The following is a 12,320-nucleotide window of genomic DNA, read 5'->3' as shown; positions in this document are numbered from 1 at the left end:
ATGCATGCAGTCCCCTCTTAGTGTGAATTACTTTTGCTATGATGAAACAGCATGATAAAAAATCAAGTTGGAGAGGAAAGGGTTTATCTGCCTCAAGCTTCCACATCCATAGTCCATCACTGAAGGAAGCTTGGACAGTATTTCAAACAGGGCACATACCTGTAGGCAGGAGCTGCCTGGAAGGGGGTGCCCCTTTTACTGGCTTGCTCCCCATGGCTTGATCAGCCTGATTTCTTATAGAGCCTAGGACCACCACCCCAAGGATGGCCCCACCCACAATGGTCTGGGACTTTACCCAATTAATCACTAATTACATGTCCTAGCAGCTTGCCTATAGTCCTGTCTTGTGAAAGCATTTTCAAAATTGAGGTTTCATTTCAGAAGATTTTGACTTATGGCAAGTTGATATAAAACTATCCAGGACACTCTCCCTCTCAATCATGACCTCTATATTGTTATACACATATGCAACGTCCTGAGTCCATTGATCATCTGTAGCTTTTAATGTAGAATGTGTCCTTGTGATATTTCCACCATCTATGTTGGCATGCCAACTGGTGTTTGCATTATTCAGATTTTGTTTAGGCAACCATACTATTGAGACTTGGTGCTTTCCAGAACTCACGGGGCTGGACCTACTACCTCACAGAAGAGGTCATGACCCCTCTGGCTCCTCCATTCTCTTTAGTCCCTTGTTTTGCAATGATCTGTGAGCCTCAGCTATAGGGGTTGTACTATACAGACAGAATTTTGGTTTGGATAGCCCATGGTCAGTTACTCTCTGCATTTTGACAAATTGTAAATTTCTTGAATAGATTCTATTTCTCAAAAGGAAACGTATTTGAGAGCTTACACTTATGGATGGTTATAAGGATCCACATCTAGAATACTATTAGAGATTTCAATGGTTTAGAAAGTGGTGGTAGTAGGTGTTTGTCTCCCAGGTCCATGATCTCTCCAGCCACAGGAAGTTGGCCAACTTTGCAGTGTCACGCTTAATTTCCCTTCTGTTGAGTAGAACTTAATGCAATTTGATAGCTGTTGGTTACCTCCTATATAAAAGTGCCAGTACTGCACCATGGTGGATATCTTGCTGTGGTGGTCATTGCTGTGCTTCATGGGCAGCCAGGGTGTATTCTTCTGGAAGTCTTGGCTTGCTTCACCCTGAGCTGCTTGCAGGCAGGATTACTAAATGAGAGTGGTCAGGTGAGGCCACTAGTTCTCTACATGAGACAAAATTCCAACTCTTGTCAGTATTATGAGGCTGAACAGGATAAGTGGTGGCACCCTTCAACAGCTCAGTTTGCAGAACAGGCGACTCTAGACTGGATGAAATAATTCAAGAGTCTCTGAACTGTATTGGGGTACATTACTCCCTGATTTTTGACATGTGTCTTGTCTGCCCTAAAAGGACTAACTATAGTCCATGTTTATTCATGAAACTCCAATGGTATTATGTAAGCTGTAAAATGAGACACCATTTAGGATGTAGGCTGTACATATTGTCTCATTGTCTGAGCCTAGGACCTGGTATGAATGAATTTATTGCTTACGTGAAACAGAAGCATTCCATATGCCTACATCTCCTGAAGTTAAGCTGATTTCAGGAATGCCTGTCTAGAACAGGCAAAGATTTGTGTCCACTAGTGTAAGATTGTGTAGGAAAAAACTTAAGGAAACTGGACAGAAAAACTCAATTTTCTAACTTTGGGGGCTATGAATGTAAAGTGGGGGGAAAATCTTTCTTTGAGCTTATGGGGAAGAAAAAGTTCCCTTGGATGCTTTTGGCCTAGGGACAGCTGAAATACTAAGTCCAAGCGGCAGGAGAAAGTGATTTCTGCCTGAGGCAAATGCGGGTGTAAGAAGCCAAAAAGTTTAAAGTTGGGAAGCTTTGGGAAAAGTTGGTCTTTCTCTCTTGGGAAAAATATTTCTCAAACTTATAAAGCTTTTCTTAGAAAATTTGGCGGGAAAATCTCTCTAAAAAGCTTTAATTTTTCTCAAAAGCTCTTAAAAAACTGAAAAACTAAAGCCTTTAACTTTCTCAAAAGGACAAAAAATAGAATGACTTGAAGTTATTAGTATGGGAACCACCTGTGACTAGTTCTGAGTGAGCATTTCAGAAGGAAAAGGTGCTCCTAATTGGCCTAACACAAAGATCCCCTGAAGTGATACAAATTCTGTCAGCATTGTATCCTCACTTCTGACCAAAAACCCAGAGGTGACTGTCCAGCGTCTCTGAGTTGGAGTGCATTTCGGGGATACTAGAGTTCCTTCCGTTGCAAACTTCCTAGAGCGCATAGCTGAGGCAGGAAGGTGCAGGACCTAGGGGAAGGATGCTAATGAACAAACACAGCTAAAGCCTGTGGGAACAGCACAGTTGTCCGCTTTCCTACAAGTCCTGGGTTGATAGGTCCACAGGTGCAAAAAGAAATCTGAGAAAAGCTTTCCTACCAGAGAAAAGACCTTTCTGGGAAAGCAGGAAAGCTGAACTGTGTCTGAAGCAGTTGTGCTGCTGAGTCTGAACGCTGTCTGGGGAAAGAGCCCAGCCAGGGCAGAACAGAACTATCCAGGAGTAAAGCTTTCTTTGCTGTCAGAAAAAGCATCTCTTTGAGAAAGACTTTGTTTCAGCTGACTCCTGGTGAGATGCAGTGTAACCCTAAGGGGTGATTGCCTCTGGCATAAGCTCTGTCCTTGAGCACCCAGACAAGCAAATGCAACCCACTGGGGGACTGAGCCAGGTGAAGGCCTGATGAGGCAAAACACCTCTCCTAATGTGAGCTTAGAGATGGCAAGAACTTCCCTTGTTAGATTTTCAGTCTGTATGCAAACCACATAGACTCCAAAAACAGAAACGGACAAAAAGCCCCTACCTTCAGTAGCAGGGAAAGCTGCCACTGAGTGTCGGAAACTGTTTCTGGGGTAGAGGGAATAATTTGAGACCAACCTGGGAACTGTCAAGGAGAACGACTCTGAAGAAATGGAGAAGGGACAGCTTCATCCCCCAGAAAATGCATGACCTGTGAAAGCTGCTAAGAGTTTGAGGCAGATATGGGGGGAAGCAAGCCCCTACCTCCAAAGGCTAGCAGAGGAAGAGAGCAGCCTGAGATATCTGAAACTCTGCATCTGGGGGGAAAGGAACCAAGCAAAATGAGAATAAAATCAGTGGGAGAAAATCTCTCTGAAGGAGCTATGGGAAAGCTCTGTTGTAAATGATTTTTTCACTGACCGGCTAAGGCAAACACAAGCCTGGAGGAAGGTTGCTCTCAGGAATGCCAGCCTCAATGCACTCTAACAAGGCAGGTGCAGTTCTGATCCCGGGCCAGTGTCCAATGAAGGAGAGACACCTGTTAAAGCCAGCTGAGGAGAGACTAGAAATCTCTCAAAGTCCCAGAACTGAAAACTTAAAACTCTTGGTTCAAATCTCTTGTTGCAAAAGCAAAAACATCTAAAGCAAGTCCGGTAAAAGAACTAGAGGTTGACTCCTGGACCCAAAAAGAGCTATGGGAAATGGAGTCCATAAGCTAGCTCTTAACAGTGAGCTGTTGAAGAGAAATACATTCTGGGAAATGTATTTCAGCTAAAGATGATGCTACTGTCCAAAAACTTTTCAGCTCAGAATGAAGTTTCTTCTCAAAGCAAGCTAGAAAGCTTAATGGTACCTCTTGAGAACTCAGATCAGACAAAAAGCTACCAATAAGAGCAAACAAACCATTTTAAAATCCTTAACCAAGGCAAAGCAGGCCATGTATTGAACATGTGTTAGAAGATACATATGGGAAATTTAAAAAGTTCTTTGCCTTGAATGAACAGCTTGCAAATGAGTGATTCCTTTGCAAATCTAATAGACAAGGAAACAGGCATTCAAAGAAGAAATGACTGCTTTATAGATGGGAACCAAACTTCAGAAAGATCTGTCTTAAAAATAGTTGCTTCACCTGAAAGATCCTTATAAGAAATCAATGCTAAATATTGCAGCTGATAATATCAGGAGTTAAAGCTAATGAAGTGAAAATACTAAATCCTGAAAATGCTTTTTCTCAAAGTAAGCTAATGAAGGATATGTTTCATGAAAGAAGAACATCTATGTTCTGACTCCTTTGAATAGTAACAGTTTTGGTGAAAATAAAGGAACTAACAATCACGTCAAAATGTTTCAACAAATTCAAGACACCATTCCACAAAAGAAAGCTGCCATGCTTTGTGGACCATATTAGAGCTCACTCCAATCTTCCTGGTCCTTTAGCTGAGGGGAATGCAATGGCTGATAAGTTAAAGATAGTAGCATTATCCCAAGTGGAAATGGCTCAACAGTCACATGCTCTTCATCATCATCATAGTAAAAGCTTAAGAAAGCTATTCAATCTTACCAAAGAAACAGCTAGTCAAATAGTTAAACAATGTGGGGTATGTCCAAAATATTTTCCTGTCCCTCACTTAGGGGTTAAACCCTCGACGTCTTCTTCCTAATCATCTATGGCAAATGGATGTTACTCATATTGCAGAATTTGGCAAATTAAAATATGTACATGTGACCATTGACACTTATTCAGGATTTTTAACAGCTAGTGCACAACCTGGGGAAGCTACAAAACATGTAATTGTGCACTGCTTAAAGTGTTTTATCATATATGGGTATACCAAAAATTATTAAAACTGATAATGGTTCTAAATATAGTAGCAAGGCATTTCAACAATTTTGTACCCAATAGGAAATCGTACATAAAACAGGTATTCCTTATAATCCTCAGGGACAAGGTATTGTGGAAAGGGCTCATAGCAGTCTTAAAATACAACTTCAAAAAATAAAATTAGAAAAGGAAGAAATTTACCCTCAATTGCCACATAATGCATTAAATCATGCTCTTTTTGTTCTGAACTATTTGAATATGGATGTCACGTGAGCAGTCTGCCGCAGATAGATTTTGGCACAGTGGCACCCAAGCGACTTTTGCTCAAATGAAATGGAAAGATCCCTGCTCAGGATTATGGAAGGGTCCTGATCCTGTTTTAATATGGGGTCGAGGACATGTTTGTGTTTTTTCATAAGAGGAGAATGAAGCACGGTGGTTACCAGGGCATTTGGTAAGGAGCGTGGCACTAAGAAAGGTCAGCTCCAATGACGTTCCTATAAAGGAACCAGAATGAAAGTGGCTCCATTAGTGTCTGAGGTTTTGTCACTGGAAATAGAGTTCAGAGCTGTGCTGCTTTTGGCTTTACTAGCTCCTTTAGAAAAATACTTTATATCACCTAATAGCTGTGCAGTATTTTGCAAAGAGCTTTACAGCAGCTAAATATGGTAATTTCACCCTCAGGGTGCAGTGAAGTTTTTCGGTAGAATAAACGAAAAGTACTGCTGCAGTAGAAACGTTTGTCTGAATTGAAGCACTTATAAGGGAGCTATTATAAATTTGGGTGAAGGGACAGCCTCTAGTTAAAAACCGTTTACCACTGACAGTGCATCTCTGCCGGTTCCAGAATGACTGAGAGAACTCACAACTTTGGGGTGTGGCTTTGTCCTGAGAGTGTTACAGTTCCCTAGCAACAAGTATCACAACTCTATAATGACAACATTCACTAAATCCCAGTATTGTAAAGCAAAGCTGACTGTAAACTCTAAACTTTAGAAATGATGTATGTACTTCCTGGCTAGTCAAGAGAATCTTTCTAATAGAGATAGTGATGATAATTAAGAGTAAGAAGTAGAAAAAGATGAAAATAAGATGTGAGTTTATAGAAATTATTCTGTATTGTTAGATCTGTGTTAAGAAATCTTTAGGTGTTTGCTAAGTTAAGTATATGCTAATGGTAGCCCTATATAAGTTTGTAAAATAGATATATAGAGTTCCTTTAAGAATATAAGCTTGCAAGAAGTATCTAAGGTAGTCTTAAAACATGTAGTGATAAGCTTGTAAGAAGTAAAGATGCTAGTTGTAAATGTAAGTTTAAATAAGAAATAAGATGGAATGAATATAAGTATATAAGAAGTAATAAGAAATATATTTGCTAAAGTAGCTCTATAGTTTCCTTAAAGAGTATAAGTAAGTAGCCGTTGATACGTTATATGTGAGTTTGTAAAAATGTATACATGTTGAGTGTGAGTTTATGCTTAAGCACATGTTATATGTGAGTTTGTGAAAAAGTGTAAATATTGAGTGTGAATCTATGCTTAATGTATATGGTGCAAGAACCTGAGATACGGAAGTTAGTGTCCTAGTAGACTGCAAAGCAGGCAGTCTGAATGGTTTCAAAAGCTCCAGAATCCACTAAGAATGGCAGACACTAAAACCAGCACAAGGCATCCACAGCTGAGATCCATGGAAAATCAACGCAACACAGAAAAACCTGAGCTAATGTCAAAAACGGTGAGGTTTAGAATACTACTGTAACTAAAAAGATCTCTGAGAACACAAGTGGCAGAGATGCTTCTTTGAACTAAAATTGTTAACTGCAAAAAGTTTTGGTTGTAAAACGTCTCTTCATATTTGGAAGTGAAAGCCTGATATCAGAATTTACTTTTTAACTTTTTTGAACTTAAACTAATGATATAAAACTACAAAAAGATTTTGGTTATGGATTTCTTCATATTTGGAAGGCTAGTAACAGAATTTATCATTTGAATTTGGGACTTGAGAAATGAACAATAGAGATTTCATTGCGACGGGACAATTTTGAGTTTACTTATAGTAATGACCTAGGAACTGTTTTCTGGAATTGGGTTAAAAATGGAACTGTTTAAATGAAGAAATTTATTGTTTCTACCTAGAGTCAAGATGAAGTTTTGTGTATGCATATATGCTTTATTAACTGATGACTCATGAATTGCTTTATTGAACTGTTTATGTAAAATTGAATTACTTCATGGAACTGGTTTTGTTACAAATGGAACTGTTTAAATGGAAAAGTTTGGGTTTTCTAACTAAGCTTGAGACTTTTGCTTAAAAAGTTATAAAGAAAAGGAAGAATATTCCTTAGTCTACTTAATTTAAAAAATATTGTTTGAGTGGATTAATGTCATGTTTTGTTAGTAAGAAATGAAATGGGGCATATTAATAAAACTTTTTACACTTTAAAAGTAGTCTCTTAAGAAACTGCTTTTGGATGTTTTGCTAAAAGTTTTCAAAAGTGTTAATGGTTAGATTGAGACTATTGCTTTTTAATATGGGTTTGTAGGAATTGTATAATTTTGGGTCTTTTCTAACTAGGTTGAAGATTTTGTTTTAAAAAATTATAAAGAAAAGGAGGAGCTATGAGTGGAATTAAGGATGAATGTATGTTTGCAGAAATTATGTTTAACCTATTGGTATTAATGCACCCTGGTTTTGTGGAGTTAAGGAAATATTTAAGTTTGTGAATACATCAGAAGGTTTTCCTATGTTCTGTTAGCAAGAAATTCAAATGATTTTATTAACAGTTAAAGTTGTAAGACTGAGAAAACTGTTAACTATATATAGCACCATTTATGTTAATTCAAATGGTTCTGTAAAGAGTTTTCTTTGAGTTGTAAGATTGGAAGAATTGTGACTATGTACAGCAATATTTATGTTAACCTGTTAATGGTAATGATAAAGAATCCCTTAAGTTTTTGGTTTAGAAAGGGCTTGATGCAGCTAAAGACTGCTGTAGTCACCTTGGACCTAATTAAAAAAAGAGATGCCATCTATATCCTCCTCTACTCCTATACTGGGAGGTAAAACAGCTATGGAGATTGCTGTAAGCTATTAATAATGTTATTTTTTATATATAAAGAAAGGGGGACCTGTGGGAGCCCATTTTCGGGTTCCTCATGCCTTTACCCAGCAGGTCTGCATAGAGACCACGGGCCTGAATGCAGGTGTATGAAATGGTCTGCACTTGGCTGTGCTGGAGGAGGTCTTTTGCTCCACCCCCTTGGTGTCTCTATAAATTCCCTGGGGCAGAGACAGTCAGGGCCCCGTTGGAATAGGTTCCAGGCCCTCTCGAGGCTATCCTTTATTTTCTGTTTATCATTGCACTATAAATCCTTCTATCTAATATTTCCTGGTGCTCACACTCAAGAAAACTCTGGGGAGCTGTGGGGTTGGTGGGTAAATGCCCCACAAAGGAGCCCATGAAATGACTCAAACTTGTTAATGATCTTGAATGTGGGCATGCATGGTCTACAGGTGACCACCTATCCCCTGCCTGCCACCCAAGAAAATGTTGAGGTATGTGAAGGAAGATGACTCAGTTCTCTGGTGTGGAACTACAAGCTTCAACCTGGTGTGAGTTCTTTCTCTGTGTGGTTCCTTATGATGAAAGACTTGATACATGTTCAAGATACCTGTGCTTCCTGTACCTGTCCTAGGGTCTAAAGTGTTGGTAACTGATGCCAAAATTACCAGTTTGTCTCAACTCAATCTTACAGTGCTGAAACACGGTGGATGATTCTTATAGCCAGGAATCCTGTGTATTATAAGAGGTTGTCAACATCCTTGTACTTTTCTTCCTAGTTACTCTTAGCATTTCCAGATATGACAAGTAAATTTTTTTTCTCCCTCACTGCTACAATTTTTCTGGGGTGCCATCTCTCCTTAGGTTGGGAAAGCTCAAGGACTTCCTAGATGTTGCCAAGTCACCCATGGGCTTTCATGGGTGGAATTTTGAGTAGTTGTGGACTTTTACATCATCTTAGAATTAGGGGAAAGTATATGCTTATCAAATACAGGATGAATCCCTCACCAATGCTTGGGCCCTTCCTTCCTCTTAGTTTACTTCCTATTAGCACAAACATTGTTGGAGTAACCAACCATGATTACACCAGACTATCACATGCAGAGCAGATCACCATTGAAGATCTAAGGGTTTGTAGCCGAGATAATGTTTATCTTTCTCTGACTACCACATTTGAAGAGTGTCCCACTCCACAGTGGAACACATACCGTACTAGCTGGACTCAATATGTTAAAATATATTTATGGCTTTCTTAGTTCTATTACAATAAGAACTCCATGTAACACTTTGGAACATGGGATTTGTGGCAACACAAATCTGGACTCTGCTGTTTGGCTTCAGAATAAAAGATAAGCATTCTCTCTCAGGTGAGATAAGAGTTTTTTCCATTAGATAAGGAAATACATCACCATTCCCCTCATCTTAGGTGTAACTTGCTCCCTCCCCAACTGTGAGAATGTAAACACACAATGATGGCTTTGGCTCCAGAGTTTCACCTCCTTTAGATGAATCCTTTAAGAGCAGCCTACACCCACTTACTGGAGTATCAAGACTTTGTTTGAGGTCAGCACATCACAAACTTGAGGCCATTTCTACTCCAGAGCTCCCTATGGAGACAACTGAAGGAATGAGATAGCCCTTCTCTATTAATAGTTTCCTTTAAAATATCTGATATAACTGACTTACCAATTCTGCGTAGAACAGTAGAAATCCGAGGGAATTTCAAAACAGCTACCTAGTGTCTAAGGTGGGAAGAGAGAGAGAGAGAGAGAGAGAGAGAGAGAGAGAGAGCGAGAGAGCACGCAGCCACGTTCTGGCTAAAAGCTTGAATCCAACTGTGCTGTTTAGCAGCATGTGTGCCTTTTGTATGTGAATTTTCTACCATGTGGGTACCAGAGATCAAATTCTGATCAAGCTTGGAGGCAGCTGTCTCTATCCACGGAGCCATATACCAGCTACCAGTGTCCCTGTAAATGGACAGGATGCACTACTCTGCTTTCTCAACATATCTCATCAGTAAGACATAGGCAAATTGAGGCCTTGTACCGTTCCTGTAGTTACATTTCCTTTAAAATCCCCTGTGGAGTAGGAATAAAGGAGAATGCAGCCTGTATTAATGGGGGCACACATCAAATGAGATGTCCTCTGTTAGGTTTACAAGCCCAGGTGTATAATTCACTGCTTTCAGCAGTGAGCCGAATGGGAGGCCCAAGATTCTATTGGTGGTATATATACTGGGAAAAGCAAAGGCAGAAGCCCCAGCTTCTACCCCATCCTTTCCTTTAAATCCAGCCATTTGTGGTGTGCTATGGGAAGGTGCAGGGAGGGTGTCAGAGCCCTTTTCAGGTTCCTCGTGGCTTTACCCAGCAGGTCTGCATAGAGAGGATGACTGGACCATGGCCCTGAGTGCAAGTGTCTGAGATGGTCTGCACTTGGCTGTGCTGGGGGGGAGATCTTTGCTCCATCCCTTATCATCTCTATAAATACCCTGGGGCAAAGACAGACAGGGGTCATTGGAATAGGTTCCAGGCCCTCTAGAGGCTCTCCTGTATTTTCGGTTTATCTCCACAGTCTAATTTATTCTAATATTTCCTGTTGCTCATACTCAAGAAAATTCTGGGGATCTGGGGGGTTGGGGGGCAAATGCCCCACAGAATGGCACCATATTTATGCAAGAAACAAATATTTTTTTTGTTTTTAAAAGTGTTCTAAGCAAGCTATTTGTTCAGTTTCAAAACTTCCACATTTGTTTATGGACAACCTAGCATTTTAAAGCAAGACACAAAGTGTGTAGGCTGTACAGGTTGATAAGACTCCAGAATCTTTATGTTCCAGGCCAGTTACCATTTTCAAACTTTGTATTAAGGCCTCATTCAAACTTCTATAACAGGCAAATTCACCTATTTTTATTCTATGTCTTACGTGAAATGTGGAGAAAGCAGACCAGCGCATCCTGTCCATTTACAGGGACACTGGTAGCTGGTATAATGGCTCAGTGGATAAAGACAGCTGCCTCCAAGCTTGATCAGAATTTGATCCCTGGTACCCACATGGTAGAAAAGAGAATCCTGCAAGCTTTCCCCAAGCTGCACATTTGCACTGTGGTTTCCTTCTTTCCCTCCCCCACATAAGGGAGAAATGGTAATGGCCTCCACTAGAGCCTATGACCTCCGCAGCCACAATGTTTTGACTGGGTTTAGAGTCCCAGATGCAGATGCCTGCTGTAGGAGCAGACCTGAAATCCAACAGAAAAGTAGTTGCTTGTACTGCTACTGTTCATGCCAACACTAGAAGGGTGGGCACACCGTGGCAGCCAAGTTGGTAGAATAGCTTGTGGGGTCCACACTGATTGAGACTGTTGAATCATTCTTCCCCAAAAGCTACTCAACAGGAAGATGCTTCCAGTTTAGTCCCAGATTGATTTGTTGCCATGTATTCCAACAAAAGTATGTGTCTTCAGCAAGAATGTCTTATCGAGTTATGGGTGCCAAACAACAGCCAAGGCAATGGGCCTTGGGGTTTACTGGGTCTTCTGGCCTTCCCTACCCACCCTGTGACTTTCATTTAATAACCGATGAATCTGGGATCATTTTCTTCCCATTCAGGCTCCACTTTTGCTCAGGCTTTGTAACCCTTGTTTTGTAACAAGCACAGGCTGATTAAGGATTCTCACTTCCTTCTTAGCCTCTATGTCTTATCACTGTATCTGGTCCTTGTACCCTAGAAAGCAATTTCCCATCCTCACTTCAGTATATGTGCATGTCATCTAGATGCTCTTCTATGTCTGTAAAATAACTCAGTAGGATTAGATTTTAAAAAAAAAAAAAGTCTTATTGCAAATGATTCACAGGATCACTGAAGGCCTTCCAACATGCTTGGCAAGTACCAGATCTTTTGAGGAATCAGCCCATAATGGAATACTGAAAGAAAATTATCAAAGTCCAACACAAAATGTAAGTATGTTGTGTACAGAGTAAGGAGTGGAAGGTCCTGCCCAGATTGGCTCTACATAATCATTCACCATGAGCCCTCTCATCTCCTTATCCTGGGAGTGATGCAACCAAACGGCCATGTTTCTCCCCAACCTCCAGACTCAGGGTCAGGGCTGCTCACCTTGCTCTGAATTAACTAGTCCAGCTCTAAGGAAGAGGGTAGTGTGGCTGAGTTCTCTCACCAGCTGTGCCTGGAGAGGCTTCCTGAGTCTTCCAGTCCTTTAGGCTGAGTGGTAGCAAACTGCTACCTCTCCATCAGAGCCCCACATAACCTGGCTGCTAACAGGGCTCCAGACAGGGTGAATGATTTCCAGCCCCAAGATGCTTTCTTGTAGGAAAGTAACACACAGTGCCTGTTCTAGGGAATAGAATTGTCTATCGCCAGGAAATGAGAGTCTTGCCCTGATTTGCTCCATGATGTATACTGCCAGTGAACTCTTGCTTAGTCCTAAAGCCTTCCAAAGGTTCAAGGAATAAATTTTGTTGTTTTCTTACAAACTGGCTTCATGCCAATCTCTGCACATTTCTGTTTAAGTGACCCAGACTTCCAGACTGGCCCCCTTCATCTCGTTCTTCTCTTCCCCTGTCGATTGCTTAGGTTTCCCACAAGACCAATTTCCATGTCACTCGAAATCATGC

Source organism: Onychomys torridus, chromosome 10 (genome assembly GCF_903995425.1).
Source record: "Onychomys torridus chromosome 10, mOncTor1.1, whole genome shotgun sequence".
Taxonomy (NCBI): Eukaryota; Metazoa; Chordata; class Mammalia; order Rodentia; family Cricetidae; genus Onychomys; species Onychomys torridus.
This window is presented reverse-complemented; position numbering follows the sequence as displayed.